The sequence below is a fragment of the Pinus tabuliformis genome, chromosome X (genome assembly GCF_031772625.1).
Source record: "Pinus tabuliformis cultivar Carrire ecotype Pingquan chromosome X, CPIR1, whole genome shotgun sequence".
NCBI classification, from domain to species: Eukaryota; Viridiplantae; Streptophyta; class Pinopsida; order Pinales; family Pinaceae; genus Pinus; species Pinus tabuliformis.
In genome coordinates, this window is record NC_142308.1 from 404630209 (window position 1) to 404640550 (window position 10342).

Consider the following 10342-nt stretch of genomic DNA (forward strand, 5'->3'; position numbering starts at 1 on the left):
CTCCCACACCTGGAATAAACTAGCTTACCACAATTAAAGATGGATTTAAAACATCAGAGACATAACTCACAATCAACCATGATAACAATGCTTCTGGCTCACAACTTGGAAGTGTCATGTATATTTTGAAAACAGAGTTTGGGAACCAATTAACCTAAGTCACAGTGTATCTTACAGCAACAATTCTAACTCTAACCAGCTAGCTCTACTAGCTCTGTCATTGCGTCACAACGACCTTTATAGGCGACTGTGTAAAAGTAAAAATAACAATTTAACTAACTATGGGAATCTTAGCAACTATAAAGTAATCTAAGCACTGCTCTATCTGCTTCAAATCATATTGACTCTACTTAGAACAAACTGCTTCCTTCTAGAGTAACTGACTGCTATTATCATAGTATTCCACTGTTATTTTGATCTAGAGGACCTTCAGCCTTGGAATTATCATTCTTATCATAACAAATCGATCCTAGAAGCATCGCACTTGTCCTTACAGATCGTTATGTAAACTTCGATGGTCAAAACAAGAAGAAGGAGCCCACCTGGCCAGACTGTCTCGAACTCAGTCAAGGATCGGTTGTTTGAATATGAAAGCTAAGATCGATGTTGATGACAAGGCATATTTCCATTTATGCTGACCTGCCAATCCTGCAACCAAACTTCCAACTAGACCCATGAATAAATAGTTAGCATATAAGGACATGACTCAAGAATTCACTTAAATTCAATCACAAATAGCAAAACGATGTCAGTTAAGTGCATTTACCTCTTAGTCATGTACTAGTGGGGTTTAGGGAGTGATGTAGGTGATAGGGTAGGTAGTAGGAGTACTTTCATAGGCAAAAGATGGTGAAAATAGGGATGAGAGGTAGAAAATTGGGGACAAAAATGGGCGCCAACATCCCCCCATGCCGATTTGAATGCATGTTGCCATAGTATGCCAAAAATAGTAGTGATAGAAAAAGAAACTCTAGTCAAAGACCAGTGACCTTAACCAAAACCTCTAACCCATGCTTAATTGGAACATAACACTTCTTAAACTACAGAGCAAGCTCTTGAGCACTTAGCTTTTTGGTGGGTTTCATCCTGGAGATTTTCCAACGTAGCAACTACTTGTTTTTCCGCATTAGCCCATCATTCTGAGAAAACAGCCGAAGATTAGTTTCCCTGATATGATTGTTAACTTCTCTAACATATTGAAATAAGACTCGATACTTGTTTTCTTGCTTATGAAGTTTAACAATCTTTCTCTGCAACTTCACTAAATGAATCTTCAGGTTTTCTTCTTCTATAGGAGTCATGTTTTCATGGGTGTTGTATATTGTTGAGAGGAACTACCTCTTAGTGTTCTTCTATCACCTTTCCACTGTGAGGAAGCTTGCTGAACTTTTCTGCTAACCTTTCCACTAGGATTCTTGTTGGGCGAGGACTTAACAGGGGACTAAGTTTCTAAATCTTGTGCAATGTGAAAGGGGATCTCTGTTGTAGATGCTAAGAGAGGAATTTATTCAAGGGAAGAATGCAATTCTTTTCCATCTAAGTCAGGAGAGGAAATAACATCAATACGCTCAAAATTTATAACTTTAGGAGTCTTAATATTGTTCATGCTTCTAGTTCTGCGACGACTTTGGATCAGAGTCTCTATCATGGACATTGATGGCACTTGGGCTGGAAAAAGAGCTTTATTCCACTTAGGCTTTCGTTTTTCCCTTGCATGAGCTTCATGAGCCTTAGATGCAAGTTCTTCACCTTTTGACCCTACAATGTCAATTGGCTTAGGTTGGTGTTTACTACCCTTTCTCCGCTTGTTCCTTTACTTATTTACCTTTTGGGTTTTTGAAGATGTCCCCTCTTCCATAGTATTAGAATAGGGTGTCGATTCTTGAGGGGTTTCGAAAATAGGAGAGGTAGGGTTGTCTGTAGGGTTAGGCATCATTTGGGAATGCTATGACAAGGCTTCCTTTCTATGCTTAAGTGACTGTCCCACCAACCGTTGCCAACCTTTGAACTGAGTCTCTTCTCCAGGAAAATTTTCAATCAGGAAGTCTTCCCAAGACCTCCACCACTTTGTAAGCTTAGAAACAACTACCATTTTAATAAGACTATGGTGATATAAGGCTATCTCAGGGTTCTTTCTCTCTAATTGCACCCCTTTAGACATTTTATGCAAGCTTAATCTCAAGAAATGTAGAATATTGATCTTACTATCTTCTGCAAAATGTGATAACAAGTGAATATGATATAAAAACACTATGGCATACCTTCCTTCACAGGTAACAAAGCACTACAACATGGTGATCAAAGGGTTCCATTTCTCTCTGATACAACATTGTAGTATATCATTCATCCAGCTGATTGACTCATAGGCAAGCTTGAGGAATGAGGAACAATTTGGAATATTTAATTGCCCACCCTTGAAGAATGGTTCACCCACAAAGGGTAACCCTATAGCACGGCTAAGAAACACCTTTGTAACCTTAAAATTCAAATTACCAAGTTTAACATGCTCTCCATCAAAGTTTTGAGCAAATGTTAGGGCTACTTTATCATTATATCCTTGAAATTTTCTTAAAAATGGAAACCATCCCTGCTCTTCAAGAATTCCTTTGCATTGTTGATACTCAGGGCTGCAGGAAAATTTGCCAAAGGTTGGCTCATGGTGATCAACCCCCATGCCTGTGTAAAACCACAATTTTTGAATCCAACTGAAAATTTTAACTCTCTACCTGCAACAACTGAGATAAGAATAGAATTCCCTTATAATTGATAAACAAAATGGTTGCCTTGATTTTGATGAGAACTTCCCCCATCGTGTCAATGATTCCACCCTCATCGTGCCTCCATGGGAATGATTATCATGGCAGTGAGGTAGTACAAGGCTGAAGGTGTGATAATAGCCATGGTTCAGATGTGATTTAAGTGGGGAAGTTTGATAATGATTAGGACGACGGGGAGGATTTAACATGAGTCAAAATGATTGACAAGGGTCCTTTAGGGAATGATGACATGGAGAAGGTAATGATTATAGGACAGGGAGTGTAAGGGCTCAAGCTATGAAACAAAGGGTAGAAATGATTAGGGAACTAGAGGTTGCATATCACCTAACAACATTTTAACTATTCATAATTAAATCTAAATAAATTATGAGCACATACCTTACTAACTCACAATGATATAGGGTGTTGAGTTGTAGAGATCGACCATATTTAGTTGATAGTAGAAGCAGACATTGGTTATGAAGTGATGCTTATGAAAATGAAGCATAAACACCAATTGTGCTCTTAAAATGTTGTTACCAAAATACATTAACATAGCAGACTTTAACTTTTACATATTAGAGTACAGAAAGCTGCTAAGTACATAAAAATTTGGAGTGTAAAATCTAAAAGCGTCTCCTTGAGTGTTGTCATGAAATCTGTTAAATGTTACCTTCAGAACATGGTAAACCTGCTCAGCATCCCATAGATTTTAACCAGGCCAGTGATGATAAATGTCTGAGGCATTTCATATTTAGAAAGCTTGAAATGGCTGGAAAGAAAGCTTTATGGGGGTTTCTTTTCCGTAATTATTCTGATAAGCCCATAAAAGAATAATTCTATATCCAGCAGATTCCCAACTACTACTACTCTATAGTTTTAATGAGCCTAAAGTAGCCATTGCTCGAGGTATTCATATTTAGAGAGTTTGAACCACCCAAAGGAGACTCCAAGGGGCTTCTTTTCCATAAATATTTCCTTAATACCAGAAAAGAATAAATCTATACCCAAGGAATCCCTAGGTTACTACTGTTCCATGTAGTTTTTACAAGTCAGAATCAGTCACTGCTCGAGAGTTTCAATTTTTGAGAGTTTGAAAACATCCAAAGAAGACTCTGAAAGGCTCCTTTCCCATAATTAGTTTTCCAAGTCTGGTTAAAGGAATAAATCTACCCAAGACATATTTATCCTTTATTCTACATGGGCTGCAGGTAGAAACACCTAAAGATATGGAAAATGACAGGCCACTGATTATATATATATATATATATATATATATATATATATATATGTTGTGGAGGTAAATCCTCTCTACGGACAGAGACGATCCCTACTAGCCCAGACCGGGTCTAGCAACAATCACTCAATGCTATCACGCAAGTTCCTAATTGCAAATAAAAAGTGGATGGTGAGAACCTACTTGGATTCCAACGCTAGTGTTCGTAGAAGAGACGTCACTCTCGTTCCTTTGCCTTGGCCGGTCACGATCCCCACGATCTCCGTGATTGGACACCTGCACATGCAAAGAACAACACGAAAACAAGCATAAAATCTAGTAGATGCAATTATATATTAGTCAGAAAAGATATAACTCAACATCAAACATAAGACAATGAGAGTGGAACCATAATGATAGTCATCTATTATTAATAAATAACAAAGAAGAATACAACCATTGTTTTGACGTCAAATCCTCCTTTGGCTGGGTAGTCAGCTACACAAGTCTTGCAAAGCTTGTTGGGATGAGGAACAAGCCTCTCTCTCTTTGGGTGACAAGAATCTCCTTACTTAGATTTGGCCTTATGGGTGCAAAGAAGGCTCTTGCAGCTTCAAACTCTTGAACTCCTGGAACTACTAACTATTGTGACTAGAACTAGCTTGCTGAAGGCATAGTGACAAGATTTTATAGATAGAGAGGAAAGAGATAGGATCAACCACATTATTCATGGGATTGGCTTTATCACTTGGAAACTTCCATGAAAGGTGGCAAACCACTTTCCCTTCTATGGAGATTCGAAGCCAAACCATCCTAGCTCAACATAGATTCAGTTGGTGAATGGGTTGAAGAGAACCTTCGGGAGTTTGGTGGTTGAAAACTTTACTCAATTCGGTTGGCGTGAGTGCGACTCTGAGACAGAGCACCAATGGCGCGCCCTTTTTAGAGGATTTCCCTCATTGGCGCGGGCAGTGAACTGTGGACCCGCGCTAATGCAAAAAGAGCTGTTTTCATGGGTATTTTGCAGGAGATGTCTTCAGGGCAAATGAAGCTCATACTCAGAGGAATATAATGCAAGTGGTTTCAGGTCATGTCACTTCTCACCAGTCCCGGAATGAGTCCTCCAGTGTACAGGTGAGGGGTAACAGGGACGGTGACAAACGGTGACAAATTGCTGTGTAACAGATGCCCCCTAAAGCATGAGGCCCAAGAGAGAGAGGGGTGAAATGCTTTACAAGAACATGTGTGACTGAAAACAAGGCCGCTGGAGAACCTGCGTAAAGAAGTATAACTGATATCTCAAGTACATGATATATGTGTGGTATGGGCGCAGCCATCCATAATAGAGTACATAATAATCTAGATCCAGGGTATGGGCGCAGCCATCCAGAGAGGATCGATAAATAGACTCAGGCATGGTCGCAGCCATCCAGTGAATGAGTCATGTAATAATCATAATAAGCCACAAATCGCAGCCTGGATTCCAATAGACAAAATCCAGGGTCTTGCGCTCCATCTCGACCCGAACAGAGTACAAGTTCAAGCATGCGAATGCATGAGTTGAAGTCGAACATGCATGAACATCGTCTGATTACCAGTCAATGATGAAAACTATTAACAGACGCGAGAGGTACCACCAATAATGACAATGGCCCTCAAGGTACTATAGGTACAATCTACGGCGTGTGAATCAATGAGCTGGCATCGAACACCCGTAGAATCATTCGATCGGAGGCCAATGATGAAAACCTCTCGTCGAACACGAAGAACCTGCCATTGAGGCATGCAGGCTCCAAGGCACCGAAGGGAGTCTCTAGATCAGCTTCCTGGATAATGAGTTGAAGTCGATAGGAAGTGATCTTGATCAAAGGTGGGCCATGGTGTTTCCCACATCATTGACACGAGACAAAGGAAAGATGTTGTGATGATGCAAAATCATGTGAGGTATCAGAGGGAGGGTGTAATTCTGTAGAGGTCAACTTCTCTTGAACATATCGGCGGCACGACAGTGGACTTTACAGTATTTTACATCAACTGAGTAGAGGTCATGGTGACACGGTAATGAGCAGATGAGAGGTCAAGTAGGATAACCCAAACCCACAGAGGCTAGTGTAAAACAAGATGAGATGTCCCCACCCCGACACGAATGCAGACTAGTGCCATGTTCAAGAGCGACATACTGTCGACACGACGACAATTATGGATCCACTTTCCCCACCATTTCTGGCGAGTACCCCAGTTATTTTTAACAAGCTTGACGGGGATAGCATATCCTTGTGAGCTTCATTATGACGGAATCCGATGTCATTAAGTTTTAACGAGTCTGACAAAGGAAGAACTCGGCGTCTTTTCCTATTTAGAGAGTCTGAAAAGACAACAGAAAAGTGAACTCTAGGGGGGTCCTTTTTCGTAAAGTTGTGTCTCCCGAGCCCGAAAAAGTATAAAACAATGCTCGAAAGAACTGCCCGACCATTACGATCGAGGAGTAATTTTCATAAGTAGTGATTTCGACCTGAAAAAGTAAAAAAGCGATCAAAACCACGTCGCTTCATGACCGTTAACGAACCTTAAACAACAAGGGTCCGACGATCTTTTCATTTTTACACGGTCGGAAAAGGGTTTAAAGATGATCGCCTCTTATTTATGTTTAACGAGTCAAGAGGAAACTCGGCAATCTTTTCATCTTTAAACGGTCAGAAAAGAGCTGAAAGCAGACCTCCATTTTTATTCTCTTTAACGAGTCAAAAAGGGAAAAATACTCGGCAATCTTTTCATATTTTACGAGTTAGAAAAGAGCTTAAAGGTGACTCGTCTTAGAGGAACGAGTGGTATAAAGGGTAACAACTGGTTCTGGCAATGGTGGAACTGCTCAAAACATGTAATGGTCAAGAGGCTGGCTAATAAAACCACTCATAATTGTGGTCCCTCAACCAAGTGAAAGCATATGATCGGCCAAAGAGATGGTGGCGATGGAATGAAAACAACCAAGGCTCATCTAGCAGAATTTAGCGGATAAAAATGGCAATCACGAGATGTAAATCAGGTATGGGTTCATTTTTACACAAGCTTGAACCATGGAGAACTCTACTTGGATTCGGTTTCATGTTTACACAAGCTTGAAACGAAAAACTATGCTTGTTATAAGTTTGCATGCCCCCTAGCATAATAACGCAAATCGAGGTACATGCCCCCCAAGCTTCATTGCATTCAACGAGGTGGATGGAATGAAGGTTCACTCTCGAGATCGATGAAAGACTCGACTTGTATTTTACAAGATCTTAATCAAAAGACTCGATTTGGAAAGGGAGTTGTTTCATTTTTTAATGAGGTTGACATAGTAAAAGAACTATCCTCATAACCCTTGTTTCATTTTTTAACGAGCTTGACACAAGATCAGGAACTATGCTCCGACCAAGCCTAGTTTCATTTTTTAAGGAGCTTGACATAGGAAAGGAATTATGCTCTAACCAAACCGAGTTTCATTTTTTAAGTAGCTTGACACCGGAAAAGAACTATGCTCCAACCAAACTGAGTTTCATTTTTAAGGAGCTTGACACTGAGAAAGAACTATGCTCCAACCAAACCGAGTTTCATTTTTTAAGGAGCTTGACATCGGAAAATAACTATGCTCCACCCGAACTTCATCATAATGAATAGAAAGTCAAGGCTTCCAAGATTGCCACTCCCGGTGGAAGGGAGACATCTTGGAAGTCAGGGCCCAATGCCCCCAGGACACTATGCACGATGGCGTCATCACTGGATCCAGGCATGGGATAGGTGGCCACATAGTTGTTCTGTGGTGGGGGAGATGCAACTGGTGGATGAAAACTAGGAGGGGACGACAATGGTGCAGGAGGCATCGGGGGACTAACGAATGACACTTGATCGATAGTCACAATTCTTCCATCGTGCGGAAAGCAAACCACACGGAAAAGCGAAGAAACGAAGGCCCCCATGGCGTAAACATAGTCGCGACCAAGGAGAAGACTAAAGTCCAAAACACCTTGGGTAACCAAGACGTCTATATAGACGGTTTTGCCTCCCAAAGTAATAGGGAACTTTGGGAGAACTCCTAGAGATGGACAGGCTCCTCCGTCGAAGGCCAACAAATTCTGAGTGACTGGCCCAAGCTGCGGGGAACCTAAAGCTTGCCAAGTAGTGTACGGCATAAGACTGACAGACGCCCCTTCATCCAAAACAGTGCCAGGTACTGCCTTAGCACAGGCATGTACTGTGATCTGGAAAGGCATATGGCATGGAAGGCGACCGGTGATCAGGTGATTCCAATCAAAGGAAGCGACTAGACTACTTGGTGGGGGATCGTATGATTGCCCCCATGTGATAAAGGAACCGAAGGAGAACCTTCGGGAGCAGCTGGGTTAGGAGAGTCATTTCAGGACTCAGGAGAATCTGAAGAGACGAGAAGAACATGGACGTGATTCTCTTCCGAAACAGAGTGAGCGAGCGGCGGACTCGAGTCGACATTCTTTCCGACCAATGGTTGGTCTGGAACAGGTTGGGGACAGTCGGGTTCACGAAGAGGGGCCTGGACAAGAGAAGAATTTGAAGCAATCTCTTGGTCAGCAGGGGAATGATCTGCAGCTACAAAGAGACGTCGATATCCAACGGGTAGTTGGGGTGAAGGAGCTGTAAGACTTGCCAAAACACCGGAGGCTTTATCCATGAGCCGACAAAGGTGAAGGGGATGATTTCCTTCACAAAGTCTACAAGGAATTCGAATCTTCCCTTTCTCCTTACCTTTGTGATTCGATAGGGGAACATCGCCGTGAGCCTCAGTGGATGATGAGGGGCAGGCCGGATCACGAGACCACACTTCTAAGACCCTAGGGATGCTAGGATAATCACGAAGAAGATGGTCCCCCTTTCATAATCTGCAAGGAAATTTGACCTTCCGCGGAGGAGCAGAAGGTGGCCCGACTTCAGGTGTACTCGAAGTAAGAGTTGTACTTCTAGCCTCTCCCTTGGGAGCCTTCTTCTTCTTCATCATCTTCTTCTTCTTCTTAGCCACCGGGTTACTCGAATCGAGACTTTCACCAGGCGAAGTAGAAGATGAGGACGTAGAAGTGGGCGTAGAAGGGGAGAGATCCACCTTAGAATCAACATGATGTTGTTCAGATGGAAGGATGGATTGACTAGATGGTGAGACGGCAGGGACCAAACAGGTTGAGAACAACCAAACCGGCAACCCAACAGTTAACCCTGGGAGGGACAACATTGCCATATAAGGAGCACCAACATTTCCAAAAGGAGCGAAATGACCAGGGTTCCCGTCAGAGGGGGTCCCTGGGTTGGTGAACCCCAGAAAAGTTGCCATCGAGAACGAAAAAGAAACCTACTCAAGCTAACGCAAACAAGATCTAACCAGGTAATGTTAATCGCGGCCAAATAAATTTTAAGACGCAAGGACACAACTTGACCTTTTCATGTTTTAAGAGTCGAGAAAAGGACAAAAAGATGACTCTAGTCTCCTTCGAATGTTTAATGAGCCCGAAGTGACAAACGCTCAGATGAGCCTTTTCGTTTAAGGAGTCTGAAAAGGATCAAAAGTGACTACTCTGGAGAACTAGGCAAAAGGGTTTACCAAACAAATCCGTAAAACTGCATATACACCTTGGCAGTCATATGAAAACCAAGGACTTCCCGTACGGAAGTCAATCTTCCCGAATGCTGTGTTCGGTGCGTTACGGCTTGTAAGGCGGTAGACACAGCTTCCTGTGGATAAAGGATGATAACCTAGTGGGGTCTCCCCTATATACTCGACGGTACGTGGGAGCTCAAGTCCGTGCTAGACCACTATCGAGTCACAAAAGGAGGAATCACCCAACCATAATGTGAAACAACAGTGACTAGGTTTAACGACGCTGGAGCATGTCTCTAGCCTAGACCTCTAATCAGTGAGCGTTATGTTCCAATGCGTTTTTAAGTTCATACAGTTCATTTTATGGTTGATCTTTGATTAGGTTTCGATTTCCAGGTCCTACCGTATGTAATCTCTCACAATTCCCTAAATGCAAGCTATATGCCAAAGAATATCATTTCGTTCGATGAACACTAACTACGAGAGAGTTGAGAATCTTTCGAACAAAATGACCACAAACAATCAAGAACCACTCTAATGCAACTAATGGCAATAAATGAAATTTTTTTTTTTAGTCACTAATCAATGAAAAGCTCTAATTTCCATTAACTAATTCGACGCAAAAGAGACTGTTCGTTTCCTTTCCAATGGAAAAGTGCACTAAACAAATTTTGAGAGATAATAACACCGAGTAAAAGAGACAAACTTCACTCAATGAGAACACAATCAAGTCCCCGAAATACCAAGGCAGTCCTTCAAAACAAAGAAAAA